Raw genomic sequence first — 15672 nt, forward strand, 5'->3', positions numbered from 1 at the left:
ACACCAGGTTTGGTCTACCCAGCCTTCACAGATCACTCACAGGACCGTGTCATGCTTCTGTAGGAAAACAGAGAGGAGTCCATGCCCTTGTTACAAGCCCGTAACAGTAGACCTGAGAGTGAGACGCACTGTGTGCAACACTGAGAATCCCCCAAGCTCTGCTCCTCAACCACCTAGGGAACAAGAAAATCTAGATCTTTGTGGCAAGTTTGTTATTGTCATTTATGATGAAAAGCCTTATGTTGGCCAAGTGCTTGAGGTTGTGGGAGAAGAAGTGCAGGTCAATTGTATGCTACAATCTGGTGACAAAAACCTCTTCATGTGGCCACAAACTGTAGATTTAATTTTCTACTACAGAAAAGATGTGCATGCTGTGATCTCAGAGCCTGAGCCAGCAACATCACGCTTCTCAAAGCTGACTCTCCAAGATTGGGTGAAGTTCAGAAATGCCTCAGCTTAGATAAATGCAAGTCGTGTTCATCACTGCCTTATGTGGCTAAATGGGTCCAGAAAAAGAAACTTATTATTTGTGATATTTGAATGTTGAAAGGTTAATTGAGATGCAAGTAGTGTTCATCCCTGTCCAATGAATTAAAAAGGTTCCAAAAAAGAGATTCTTTACTCAGCTTCTTAAGTTCTTGAAGCATTTAATGTGTGTTGCAATAAAAATTATATAATTTTAAATGTTAATGTCCTTCTGATTTGTTATATTTAAATGTTGAAATGTTATTTGAATAAAAAGAGTTACATTTTCTTTCGTCTTGAACTCTTTTGTGTACATTTTAACTGAAATTTTTATACCTGTGGTTTTCTTATCATTTGGGGCGACCATATGTCATGTGGGGTAACCAACAAATGAATGAATAAATGAATAAATTCATAACCAAATATCCATCAGTTTAGCCTCAAATATTAATCAGTGGTATGCTATTGTTGAATGTGTAATATCTGTATAAATGCTAATTCAGTTTTTTTTGCTTTAAAAGTAAAAATCAGTATTGTAACTGGATTATGAGGGAGACTCTGATATTATAGACCCTTTTACTGTTTGTACACAATGATGACGTATGCGCGCGCATATTGGCAACGGAAGTATGGCGAGAATCAGCAGCGTGTCAAGCTACGCGAGCGGATTAAACAACAGACGCGAGCATTTTTTATTATGTCCTCGCTCCAATCAACACGTTTAATCGCCTGCAGCCACTCTTCTGAAACGGCCGTGATCCTGTCGGAATAATATAAAACTTAAGCCCCTTGGTGGAATATCGATTAGTGCAACCGTAAACGAAACAACCAGACATTTTGATGCTGGGAAACCGCTTTGATAAACTTTCGGAGTTGCTAACACGTTAGAGCCAGTGGGGAAAAACACCACTTCCGTTGCCAAAATGCGCGCGCAACTATTTGATCACGTGGCCTGTAAAAGGGTCTATAGAATAAACTTGTGAAATAATGGTTTTCATAAAATGAAAGGGCACTAAAGTTTATCTTTCTTCATCAGTTTATCTACTTACTGATATGAGTTCAACTAGTCTTAATGATACATAAAAATGTGAATTTTGAGATATATTACAGTCGCCCCAGATTACTTTTTTAAGGCTATGTATTATTAACTTAAGTGTAAAAACACTAAAATGTCAATTTTTTTTACTTTTCTTTATAAAGGCATGTGTACACTACATTCCAAATGTTTAGAAAATGGCCAAACATATCCATATTTTTGGTATTTTAAAATTGGCCTATTAAAAAGTCTTATCCGTCAATGACCCATATTTTTATATGACTGTGGTGGCTCATACCAAGATTGTATTAACAAAAAAAAGTGCCTACTGTTTATCAGTATTTGTCATATTCTTTTTTTTTTTTTTTTGTATGTTAAGTAAAGGGGGGCAGAACTTGTGTGTCAACAATTTTTGTGTAAACAAATGTATCATAATAGGCTTATATAATTCCTAAAAAGGTGGGTCGCGGCTTGATGACCATGGGGAAATGTGGGTCCCATGGCCAAACTATTCAAAACATCATTCAATGTTGTGATAATCGTAATTAATAATCACAATTACAATTTCAAGGGAATAATCGACAATTATCATTTTTGTCATAATCGTTCAGTCCTACTTATTAAAATAAAATGTGAATGCATTTGACATTAATTGTTGTTTACTTGTTTGTTTATATCCATAATTAATTGGTCTGATTCCCTTACAAGAATTTTTGGCTAAAAAGTCACTGAATCGATTTCAGGTCACTGAATCGTTTCGGATCGTATCGTTCTAAATGAACCAATATCGTCCTTGAATCGTATCGACAACCATGAACCGCGAATCGAATCGAATCGTTGTTAAAACGAATCGTTACACCCCTACTTTAAGTAGGCCTAATAATAATAATAATAATAATAATACAGTTTATTAAACGTACAGTATGGAATTTTTCGCCACTAGGGGTCGCTAACCTATTTACAATAACAAAGGCGTAGATTGATGACGCAACATTTGCTAAGAATTATGGATCTTGTCGTCAACGTCAAGCCGACCGATCTAATCTATGGATCTAATAATGTTTATGGATGACTGAATACATCGATGCTTTTATCATGACTGTGATATGAAGCAGTTCGGGATTGCTAAGAGACAGCTATCAGCTTCACACGCGACGCGAGTCCCGCATAAGGAATATGGACATTTCATTCTACCGAACTAACGTTACACGTGCAGAATTACTACTCACAGTAACAGGTCAGTTTATTAGACAAATTAACTTTGTGAGGTAACGCAGCGTTGTTTCACTTGGTCTAACGCCGCCTTCACACTGGCAGTTGAAATCAGCTCCGATACGGCTACGAAACGACCGGAAGTCATTCATTTCCTATGGAGATTCGCAGACCGCATGCGAATGGGTGCGAACCGGGTCCGAACGAGTGCGGTGCGAAAAAAATCGTGTCCGTTGGTCATCCGGATGCGTTCAAAAAATGTAACTCTTGCAAAAGGCTACGGACGGCGGAAGTTAGCGTTGCTATGGTAATGATAAACAAACCTGAATTCTCAACTTTTAATAAAATAAATAATGATTTTATAACGATAAGTTGTCATGTCATTTTTTTATTTTCATGATTTTCTAACGTTATTAGGGCAGTTAATACAACTAAAAGCCCTATATACCACTATATCACATTTAGCCGACCTGACATATCAACGTCCTGGGGAACTTTCCTCCACACAGCAGCCTGTCTCTATAACCCTCATCAGAGAGATCATACAGAATTGTACATTCTGACACTGACAAAATCATCCGTTAATCTCTCCGCCATTTTTGTTCTACTCGCTTCCGAAGCTTTTCAACGGTGTAGTACGACGTCCGCTGGGGGCGTATTGCGTATTACGGAGCTGATTTCAACTGCCAGTGTGAAGGCGGCGTAGCATTACACTATCACACTAAAGGCCAATTTATACTTCTGCGTCGGGTGCGCGTAGAAGGTACGGCGTAGCATACGCATTGACGTGTACCATACGTCGTACCCTTCGCCGTACCCTGACGCGCACCTCCTCAAAAATGTAACTACGCGACGCGGACCACAAGATCTGTGATTGGTCGGCTGGATAGCATTGCGTTTCCTCCTACGCATTTCCGGAATGATCTTCTGCACTCTGCACCGCCCGCCCGCCATTTTTAAATTCCGAAGATCAGTGAAGAGCCATGGAAATAGACCAAGTGACCGAGAGATTGCTTGAAGAAGTGCGGAAATACAGCCATCTGTATGACTTCTTCAGTCGCCATTGCTCGTAGAAACCTAAACTCAAAACAGACGCGAGGAATGTAAACACAGTGGAACATTAAAACCCACCCGCGCCAACTAGCGTTTCGGCGGTGTAACTGCAGAGCAACACAGACATTCGCAGAAGTATAAATGCTCACGACGGCGTCGACTACCTGCGTAGCCTACGACGTACACTACGGCGTACACTCGACGCATAAGTATAAATTGGCCTTAAACTGCATTTGAATGTGTTGAAATGTATATGTTAGTTTGTCTGTATGAGACTAGCAGTAAGCTAGATCAACATTAGAATAACATACAGATCATATTCTAACATTTCATCATGTTGAGCTATATAACATTGATTAGTTTTATGTAAATGTGCTCACCTGTTTAATAAAGTAGGCTACATGCAGAGCCGGATTAACGCAAAGGCAAACTAGGCACGTGCCTAGGGCCCGATTGGAGGGATGGGGCCCAGACAGAGGGACAAAAAAAAAAAAAAAAAAAAAAAAAAAAAAAAAATGTGTACAAATGTCCTATCTACAATTTATTTCAATATTTATTAATTAACTAAAAATAGTGACGACGTTTATCTTAACCATAGACTGTTACATTACTGCAGTTAAACCAATTAATGTGTCCGTTACAAAGCGGGTGCCGGCTTCTGAAAGTATGTGTAACGAACGCATCCATCAGGTGCTGCAAGGCAAAAGCCTAATAAGCACACAAAGAAGCACAGCTCATAATGCAGGTGTGTGAGTTGTCGTCATCTATTTTGGAGTGATTGCAATGTATTCTAAATATAAACTTGTACTGTAGATCAGCGTCATTTCTGGAAAAATCATTCACCGCTTTATTACGAGTTTAAAAGAGCGCGAGCGTCATTAACGTTCCCAGACTCGACGCTTTGAATTTGCGCGTACAATGAATAACATCGCGTCGGGAGCTGAATAGTAAAAAAGCTACAAAATTAAAAGACAAGACGTCTGTATTCTAAGTTAAAAAGCCAACACACTACAACATTTTTAAATGTTTCAAATAAAGGATCTCATATCTATGGGTCTATCTTCTAAATTCTGCTGATGATTAGATTATACCCTGACATTACGCCAATAATATCAGTTTATATATTTTTTTCTGCTCAGTAGCGATCGTGTCTTTCTCTTCCACTTGATTTGTGTATAGCATATTTAAGGTAGCAATGCAATATAATAGCACTTATGCTCATCTACTGAAGTGGGATTCTGGAACTGTGAATAAATTGAATAAAACAGCAAAATAACAACAACAACAACAACATCTTCATTAAACAAAAAAGAGATTACCTTAGATAAAGTTTGATTAATATGTAGGCTACATACAGTACCGGTAAAAGTCTGGACCCATTACTATTTTTAATGTTTTTGAAAGAAGTTTATTATTATGCTCTACAAGCCTGCATTTATTTGATCAAAAATACAGAAAAAAACAGGAATATTCAGCAAGGATGTGTTAAATATATAAAAAGTGATAGTGAAGACTTTTTTAAAACAACTTTTTAATAATCAAAAATCCTGAAAAAAGTATCACAGGTTATAAAATAAATATTAAAGGAGAAGTTCACTTTTAAAATGAAAATTCTGTCATCATATACTCACCCTCATGTTGTTTCAAACCTGTATACATTTCTTTCTTCTGCTGAACACAAAGGAAGATATTTAGAAGAATGTCAGTAACCAGACAGTTTTTGGGTCCCATTGACTTCCATAGTATATATTTTTTTCCTACTATGGAAGTCAATGGGACCCAAAAACTGTCTGGTTACTGACATTCTTCTAAATATCTTCCTTTCGAATCCTTTGTGTTCAGCAGAAGAAAGAAATTCATACAGGTTTGAAACAACATGAGGGTGAGTATATGATGACAGAAGTTTCATTTTAAAAGTGAACTTCTCCTTTAAGCACCATTTCTAACATTTGATAATAAATCAGAATATTATAAAGTTTTCTGAAGGATCATGTGACACTAAATTCAGCTTTGCATCACAGAAATATAAAGTATAGTAAAATAGAAAACCATTATTTTAAATTTTAATAATATTTCACTATATTATTTTTCTGTATTTTTGATCAAATAAATCCAGGCTTGATGAGCATAAGAGACTTTTTTCAAAAACATTAAAAATAGTAATGTGTCCAAACTTATGTACTGTGTAAGTAAAAATATACAGCTTTTAAAATTAAATGTTGTATAAATAAAAAGGTTAGGAATCATAAGTGTTTTTTTATTGGGGGTGGGGGGCCTCCAACATGAATTTTGCCTAGGGCCTCCTAATGTCTAGAACCGGCCCTGGCTACATGTAGAAGCGGTCGAAGTCTCGGACGTGGAGCTCTCGTTTATATACTGTCTATATGGGAGCTCTAGGCATCTCGAAAACACCGCGCTGATATTGATTCTCGTTTTAGTTCTCCTTTTGTATCCAAAGTCTGCTTGCCATGGTCCATAATGTTTGAACGAAACAACAACAACAGCGTGCAAATAGACATTGCGAACTACCGTCAGTCGCTTTGGTTACTATCAGAGGGCTCTGGTTCATAGCTCTGGTTGCCATGGCAGTACGAGCGGAAACCAGGGACAACGCGCATATGACGCCATTGACGGCGACAAAACGGAAATAAAGAAACGGGACGTTTCTCGAATTAAATTACAAATTTCTCCTGGTTTGAAAGTTGTTGGAAACAGTCGGGATAATGTAAGTACACAACAAAAAAAATATATAACATAGATATAGTGATTTTTGCTATTTTTAAAGCAAAAAAGTTACATATTGTGGCTTTAAAACACACACAAAACTCAAATGTCTTCATTACAACACGCCAAAATAAAAGTTCGGTCTAACTTGAAGAGATTATGAAAGAAATTACGCAGTAAAATAATAATAATAAAATCTATTCAAACATTATTTTAAATGAATATCACACAAGTTTTCATACATGTTTGAATTTAAACAGTAAAAAAAAAAATAATACAAAAAATATACTTGTAATATTAATAATACTACTAATAATAATCAACTAATAATACTTGCTGATTACATTAAAATTAACTAAATTGTTAGTTTTATAAATTGATTTGATTACCACAATTTTTCAAGTAAATTTGTCCTTGCAAGGTTGTTTTTTGTTTTGTTTTGTTTTTTGCTGATAAAAAACCTGTGCTTTAGGGTAGAGGTCTGCACGGAGCACCCGAGGACCCAGGATCTGACAGGGATGCGACCGGGACCCGTAATTTTAAATCGTCCGCTGGGTCTGGGTCAGGTCCCAATCTATTACTTCGGGTCCCAGGTCTGTTTAACATTGTGTGTAATATCTGAGTCAATCGGACTCGGAAAACACCCAGCCGTGATCAGAGTCAGTCAGCACTGCTTGTGTGTTTTTTGTAACTTGCAACTTGTATAATTAGGAAAAGAAAAGTGTGAGCCGGGAAATAAGGTTAAAAAAACACAAATTGTGCTAAAAAGCTCTTCATGTTGCTCCAGGCAGCTAAGATGAATGTGCAGTCTCTCTTGGGGGAGTTAAATCATAGTATACTTACTACAAAAATCTAGACTACACCACTGTTCGCTGGGACCGCCGGGCTTGAGGGCATTGGGACCACCGGGCTTGAGGGCACTGGAACCGCCAGGCTTGAGTTACTGACCGCTCATGCAGACATCAGTGGAGGATTGAACATACTGGATACCAGTCTCATCCACCCCGAGATGGATCCAGTGGCCGGGATGGTACTGGCCGATGATGTTCGTGGTGGATCAAGTTCCGCGGCACCCCCAACATATTGGGATCATAGTGTAACGACTGAGACAAATCAGACACATAATTATTTGTCACATTTAACAAATAAGTGTTAAAGCCCACTCTTAGTAATGAAACATCCCCCCGAAAAGAGACACGAGAGCAGAAAAGGCCTCAGTCACCAGGGCAACCATCAGATAAGATTAGTTTATTGCTGTGAAAAGAAAAATTGATTGAAAAAAATTGCTGCCAATAGAAAGACATATAGCCCTTAAAACAGACTTTCCTGCATTATTTTATAGACGAACTGATCTATAAATGAACATGCATCCCAGGACATTGTGTGTTGGATATTATTATGTCTTGTATAGTGTATCTTGCATTTGCATTTATTTCATGCATGCTTTATGAGAGAAATACTACACTGTAAAAAGGTTTTCAAGCAGTACTTCATCCAATTAATAATTTGTCTTTCAATTCAGTTTACCATTTGTTTTATTGTTCAAATAATATTTTTTTTCGTTCAAAACATAGTTAAATATAAATATTTTTCATTAAGAGCTCAAATAAGAAATATTTGTTTCGACGAATGTACAATTTCAAGGTTACACACAGGATTGCGCATGGGCATTAAAGGCAAGGCAAGGCAAGGCAAGTTTATTTATATAGCACATTTCATACACAATGGCAATTCAAAGTGCTTTACATAGAAGAAATTAAAATAATGAAAAGAAATAAGAATAATTAAAACAGTTTAGAAAAATAAAATAAAATACAGTACTTTTAAAAAATAAAAAAGAATATTTATTATAGATCTTTCTTTCAAAGGATTCCCTTAAGACTTAAATCTTTCAACCTTCTTTTAACCTTCAATCTTCTTACGACTTCCATCTATCAACTTTCCTTTAACTTTCTTTTCTCCCTCATTTACTCACACGTTCTTTTCACTTTCTTTAGCACTTTAGCACTGCGTTCACATTCTTTCTCAGACGAAAACTTTAATATCGTCATTTAAATACTGTTCTACTTTCAAACCCACATTAATCACTTTCACATTATCACCTTCTGAGTGGGCATTTACAGTTTCGGGCTAAATGCCCTGCTGACATAGGAGAAATTAAAATAATTAAAAGAAATAAGAATAATTAAAACAGTTTAGAAAAATAGAGTAAAATACAGTACAGTACAAACAGTCGGACGAACAGCGGCACAGTGCTCATTCAGTAAATGCACAGCTAAACAGAAGTGTTTTGAGTCTGGATTTGAATGTGACCACTGTAGGAGCACCTCTGATCTCTTCTGGAAGCTGGTTCCAGCTGTGGCTGGCATAATAGCTAAAAGCAGACTCACCATGTTTAGAATGAACCCTTGGTATTTCTAGCTGATATGATCCTAATGATCTGAGTGATCTGTTGGGTTTATATTCAGTGAGCATATCTGCAATGTATTGAGGTCCTAGGCCATTGAATGATTTATATACCAGTAATAATACTTTAAAATCAATCCTAAATCTAACTGGGAGCCAGTGTAAAGACCTGAGGACTGGTGTGATATGTTCATATTTTCTGGTTCTGCTCAGAATCCTGGCGGCAGCGTTCTGTATGAGCTGCAACTGTCTTATGGTCTTTTTGGGAAGGCCAGTGAGGAGTCCATTACAATAATCCACCCTGCTGGTGATGAAAGCATGCACAAGTTTCTCTAAGTCTTGTCTGGAAACAAAGCATCTGATTCTTGCAATATTTTTCAGATGATAGTATGCTGATTTAGTTATTGCTTTGACATGACTACTGAAACTAAGGTCTGACTCTAGTGTCACACCAAGATTCCTGACTTGATGTTTAGTTGTTTTACCCCTAGATTGAAGGTATGCGTTCACTTTGAGAACTTCATCTTTGTTTCCAAACGCAATAACTTCAGTTTTGTCTTTGTTTAATTGAAGAAAGTTTTGACACATCCAACTGTTGACTTCGTCAATGCATCGGCACAGGGAGTCAATGGGGCTGTAATCGTTAGGCGATAGGGCTAAGTACAGCTGTGTGTCGTCTGCATAGCTGTGGTAAGCAATTTGGTTATTTCTCATTATTTGGCTCATTGGGAGCATATACAGGTTGAACAGGAGTGGCGCAAGAATTGAGCCTTGAGGGACTCCGCATGTCATGGATGTCCACTCAGACTTATGGTCTCCTATACTCACATAATAACCTCTCCCATCTAAGTATGACCTGAACCATTTTAGGACTATCCCAGAAAGCCCCACCCAGTTTTCCAGCCTGTCAAGAAGTATGTTGTGATCGACAGTGTCAAATGCAGCACTGAGGTCGAGTAGTACCAGCACTGATAATTTTCCTGAATCAGTATTTAAGCGAATATCGTTTATTATCTTTATGAGCGCTGTCTCTGTGCTGTGGTGCGGTCGGAAACCAGATTGAAAATTGTCAAAGTATCCATTCGAGCTTAAGAATTTGTTCAGCTGATTGAAGACAACTTTTTCAATGATCTTGCCTATGAAAGGAAGATTTGAGATCGGTCTATAGTTGCTTAATATGGTCTTATCCAGATTGCTCTTTTTCAGGAGGGGCTTGACAACTGCAGTTTTCAGGGAGTTTGGAAAACTCCCAGAGAGAAGTGAGGCATCTACCACTTCTAGAAGATCTGCTTCTAAACTGTTTAGCACAATTTTGAAGAAAGATGTGGGAAGTGTGTCAAGGGCGCATGTTGATGTTTTAAGGTGTTGTACGGTTTCTTCCAAAATTTTGCCATCAATTTCTTTGAAGTCAGACATAGTAACTACTTTCTCAGGTGGTCTGATCTGTCTGACCTCAGTGCAACTCAAGGATGTGCTGATCACCTTTCTGATATCATTGATTTTCTCAGAGAAGAAAGAAGCAAACTCACTGCACTTGCTGTTTGAGAGCATTTCACTGGGAATCTGGCTTGGGGGGTTTGTCAGTCTCTCTACAGTAGCAAAAAGAGTGCGTGTGTTGTTTAAATTGCTGTTTATAATATTTGAGAAGAAAGTCTGTCTAGCTTTGCCTAGTTCCATATTGAAAGCATGCAGGCTGTCTTTGTAGATGTTATAATGGACTACAAGTTTTGTCTTCCGCCACATGCGCTCTGCTTTTCTGCATTGTCTTTTCATATGTTGCACTGCTGTTGAGTTTCTCCAAGGTGCTTTTTGTCTGCCACTCTTCTTCCTGACTTTAACAGGAGCAATATCATCAATTATATTTTTAACTTTTGAGTTAAAAGAATCAAGGAGAAAATCAACAGAGTCAGCAGATAAGCTTGGTGTTAAGGATATAGCCTTCATAAATAGTACACTAGTGTTCTCATTTAAGCATCTCTTCTTGACAGACACAGATCCAGCTTCAGTGGCAGGAGAGATCAATATATCAAAGAAAATACAGAAATGATCAGACAGTGCTACATCCTTTATAAAAATCGATGAAATGTTTAGACCCTTACTGATAAGTAAATCTAGAGTGTGTCCATGATTGTGTGTGGGTCCATGTACATGCTGAGTCAGATCAAAAGTTTTTAAAACAGTTTTGATTTCTTTTGCCATATTGTTTTCTGCATTATCTATGTGAATGTTAAAATCTCCAGCAATGGCAAAACAGTCAAACTCTGAGGTAATTGTTGATAACAGTTCTGTAAAGTCCTCAGCAAAGGCTGGAGAATATTTTGGAGGCCTGTAAATAATGATAAGTAAAATGCGAGGAGCACCTTTTAACACAGTACCCAGATATTCGAAAGACGGGTAATTCCCAAATGATATTTGCTTACATTGATAGATATCTTTAAAAAGAGCAGCTAGACCCCCACCTCTCTTAACAGCTCTGCAGACACTCATAAAAGTAAAGTTAGGAGGGGCTGTTTCATTGAGGATTGTTGCACTGCAGCTGTCTTCTAGCCAGGTTTCATTTAGAAACATAAAGTCCAGGTTGTTTGTGGTTATTAAGTCGTTGACTAGAAGTGATTTATTTTTAAGTGAGCGAATGTTTAAAAGTGCTAACTTAACAGTCTTACTTTTTGTCCCCACAGCAATCTTAGTTTGACATGTAATAGGCACCAGATTAGTTGGGTTTGCTGTACGGCTATTGAAGGCCTTAGACTTTCTATCTTGTAATAGAACAGCAATAGAGAAAGATACAGGCACACTGGGTTCCCGCTTGTTCTGTAAACATTTGAGAAAGTTACTGTTATCATAACAGGAACCCAAAACACATCACTGAGAGCTGGTATCAGTTGTTTTTGGTTCACCTCGAGCAGATGGAGGAGGGTGTGGGCCCTGGCGTTTTGGCCGAAGAGGCCGAAGAGCTCTCACAGGAGGAGGGGGCGGGCGAGCTCGGCGCGCAGGCTTCGGTGTTTGAGGTGCCTGACGATTTTTGGTTGGTATCTGGGGGCTTGCAGCAAAAGAGTGGGATAGTCTGGTTCCAGCATGCACTAATTCTTCCATTTTCTGTGAGAAGCACAGGAGTGGAGTCGCTGGCGAGAGTGAGAAAGTATCTGGTGAAAGGGGCTGTTGCTCAGGTGTTATAGGAGGCTGTGATATGCTGTCCTGGCTTCCCTGGCTGTTTTCCAGGAAGTCGTCCTTGGGTGCTGAATCTTGGAGCAGTTCTAATATGTCTGTCTGTGATGAGCTCTGTGGGCATGGCTCAGCTGAGATTGTGTCCGTGAGCAGAGGTTGTTGTGGCTCAGTGGTGTTATCATTGTCCTTGTGTGATATGTCAACCGCATGTCCATCTTGTTGCTGAAGTGAAGTCCCGTGTTCATTCATACTGTTTCCAGGTGTGTGTGTGTCGTTCAGATTGACACACACTGCAGAAGGATGATTGAGGGAGAAGTCGATATTGTCCTTTAACACTCTTGAACCAAGTTTGTTTGGGTGATGGCCATCCCGATGAAATAGTTGTCTCTGACTCCAGAAAAGATTGAAGTTGTCAATGAAGTTTACTCCTTTTATATTGCAGGTTTTTTGCAGCCATGTATTAATCCCAAGCAGCCGAGAAAACCTGTTTGTTCCTCTTGCTGGGAGTGGTCCACTGATGAATGTTTGAACTTTCAGTCTTTTAAGTGTTTCAAAAAGTTCATTGAAATCCTTCTTAAGGAGTTCTGACTGCTCTTTATGAATATCATTCTTCCCCACATGAATTATGAGTCGATTTGCAGTCTTATGTTTCATCAGAATGTTCTGAAGTTCCCTGTTTATATCAGAAGTTGTTGCTTTTGGAAGGCAGCATGTAGTTGTATCCCTGCTGCTAATGTTTCTGATTATGGAGTCCCCCACTATCAGAGTCCTGGGCTCGGCTGTGCTCTGAGCTGAGTGCCGCTGTCTGCTCGACCTTGAGCGCCAGTTAGCATCAGTGTTAGCTACTGGCTGATACAGTCTGTGTTCGATCACATTCATCACGTTTGGGGATTCCTCATTTACATTCATTAGTACTTCAAATCTGTTCTCAAGATGTATAGGTGTTGGTGGGAGACCAGTGTTTGCCATCCTTGTCAGAGCTGTATCTGGGGTAGAGGATGCTACTGCGGCAATATGTGGGGCTCGTGACAATCTGATGTCTCGAGTGCCTTTGGGTCTCGCTCCCTGTTTGTGCCATCGATTTGTAAGTCGATCGGCTTGTTTCTCTACCTGTCGAGGAGCACTAGTTTCATGGGACTCACCGGCTATATGCTGAGGGTGTCCATGACGAAGCTCTATTGTGTGTTCCGTCTGGTTTGGTGGTCCCGTAAATAACTTTGTTTCAAGAACTGCAATCCTTTGTAAAAGTCTGTGGCAGTTAGTGCAGCAAGTAGATTCCAGAAGAGGCATTTTCTCTCTTATCCTTGTAGGCAGTTGTGTTTTCCTTTCCCCGGAATGTAAGCTGGTCGGGTAGAAGAATTCTGCGTTTTTGTGGTAATCCAAACTTTGTCGTTTGAGCACTGTGCTGATTTGCTGAAGTTAAAATTAGGTGATAAAAGGAGCTAAAATATAAAAATATAGAAGATAAAATATAAAAGCGATAGAGCAAAGCGCGGAGCAGTAAGCAAGAGCGTCCGAACGGTAGCTGAGCTGAGCAGGAGAAAATGCTCAGCTCACAAATTAAACACAAATCTTCTCGACGACCAGTCAGCAGACTGCTGTAACCGCTCTTCTACGTTCCGTGGATCACTTTGCTGCTCCAGAGAGAATCAGATTTCATCGCGGATAAACTGAAGTAAGTGAAACAAACAACCATTTAAATGTGCTGCTGTATATTTAGAAGCCTGTACAAGACACGTACAAGACAGACATTTTTTCGTGGCGTTAGTAATAGGATTGACACACTATTGAATCATATATTATAATGATTATTATATCAACTGATAACGTATATTGTGCTAAAGTTTGTTGACCATAATGTACCCTCATGCCAAATTTGTACTATCTTGATGCAGGATACTGACACCGATACAAAGAGCACTGAAATATCTCATCCTTTATATGGGAGAAACAGTGGAGGACCTCATCAAAGATTTCCTGGTAAGGCCAGATTACTTTAGAGATGTGAAAATGCTAGATATGGCTGTCCACTTCAAAATTAGCCATCAGACTATGTTCAGATATATGTCTGATAACAGTCTGAAGGCTAATTTCAAATATAGAAACAATTACTTTCAGCTAAAATCAGAGTCCCATGTGCTGGAAAGTTTGTGAAACTTATATTTATATGTCAACAACAAATTGGAGTAAATTTTATAATTAGTTAGAAGTATTAGTATTATGTAAACTAATTTGGGGGGAAACCCAAGCTGTATTGATTCCTTATTCTTTTTTTCTTTTTCTTTTCTCCTTCCTAAATTCTTTTCCAGGTGTTGGAGAAGGAAGAGGCTGAAAAAACTCTTCAGCAGAAACCATGGAAATCTTTGTCATCAGAGATGCACAAGCTGTATACCCACAAACATTGGAATCATACTTGAGGGTCAAGAGGTTCTGAGGGACTTGCTGTCTGTCGCAAATGTTGAAAAAGTTGAAAATCTGACACGAAATTGTGGATGTGTGGAAGTAATGTATATAATAATTTAATAAATATCGATTTAATGAAAATTATGTGTCTTTTTTATTTGATTTTGGACAAGATTAATTAATGTTCCTTAATGGGAAATATGTTTTATTGAATCCATATCTATTTAATTGGAGAAAACAAATAATTTCTAATACATATTTATTAAATGAGAATTTTTGTTTTGATTAAATCTATATATTTTTGTTTAGATCAAAAATAGAATTTAAATTAATTGATGTTTTTCAACAAGAAAAATATGCTTTGTGCCAAGTTTTATAAAATAGTTTTCATAGACATAGAAAATATTGGTAAGGGCAAGTTATTTATTTTTCATTGGCTCAAGTTATAAAATATAGATGTGAACCATTACCCTAAAAATTTTTAATTGGATGAATGAAAATATTTTTTCAGTGTAGTTAATGTAACCCCACCTATATCGTGTCTCCCATCTAATTAATACTCATTTAACGACTCACACTTTAGTGTACATCACCTCCTCATATAATGCAGTGTATGTTTTTTAAATTAATCTGAGTATAAAGGGACACACACTTGAGACAGAGTCATAAAACCTCCCTACAGAGGAATTTTCCCGCTTGGAAATTCCACCTTTCTTATTGGTCAAGCCAACCCTTGGCCCTTATCGGTATCTTCGGGTCGCTGTCCTGCGTGGCCTCACCAGGCTCCAGGGCAGCAGACCTTGACTTACAACCAGCCATATGCTCATTAAGGAGAGACAGGACTCTCTCAACCCAAACAGAGTCAAGGACAACATCAGGAGTTTGTTGTCAATGCAGAAGAAGTCAATCGCAACTCCAACCATCGACTCACGAAAGTAGCTTCATAGCTTCAAGGAAGCTGATGTTTCTTTTCATAGCTAAATTAATATTTTCCATAGTTTCATTCCCTGTTCCATTTCTGGTTTCATTCTGTCACTTACCATTTTACCCATGTATGTATGAGTGTGTGTATGTATGTTTAGATTAGTTGTGTTTGTGATTTAGTTAATAAATCTTGTGACACGCTCTAAGTGCTGTACATGCTAAGAAAGAATAATTTTTCTGTGGCCATGAAAAATACCCTTTTCTTAGAAATCAATGATTAATCA

General features: G+C 38.1%; 1 long non-coding RNA gene across 1 annotated transcript; it reads left to right on the forward strand.

Moving 5' to 3' along the window:
- Positions 1 to 8163: 8163 nt before the first annotated feature.
- On the forward strand, positions 8164 to 14672 carry LOC309494919. The gene is made up of 3 exons (XR_014204479.1): positions 8164 to 13736; positions 13957 to 14041; positions 14371 to 14672. It is a non-coding gene; the product is annotated as an uncharacterized lncRNA (long non-coding RNA).
- Positions 14673 to 15672: the final 1000 nt, after the last annotated feature.

Source organism: Leuciscus leuciscus (genome assembly GCF_965113295.1).
Source record: "Leuciscus leuciscus genome assembly, chromosome: 3".
Lineage (NCBI taxonomy): Eukaryota > Metazoa > Chordata > Actinopteri > Cypriniformes > Leuciscidae > Leuciscus > Leuciscus leuciscus.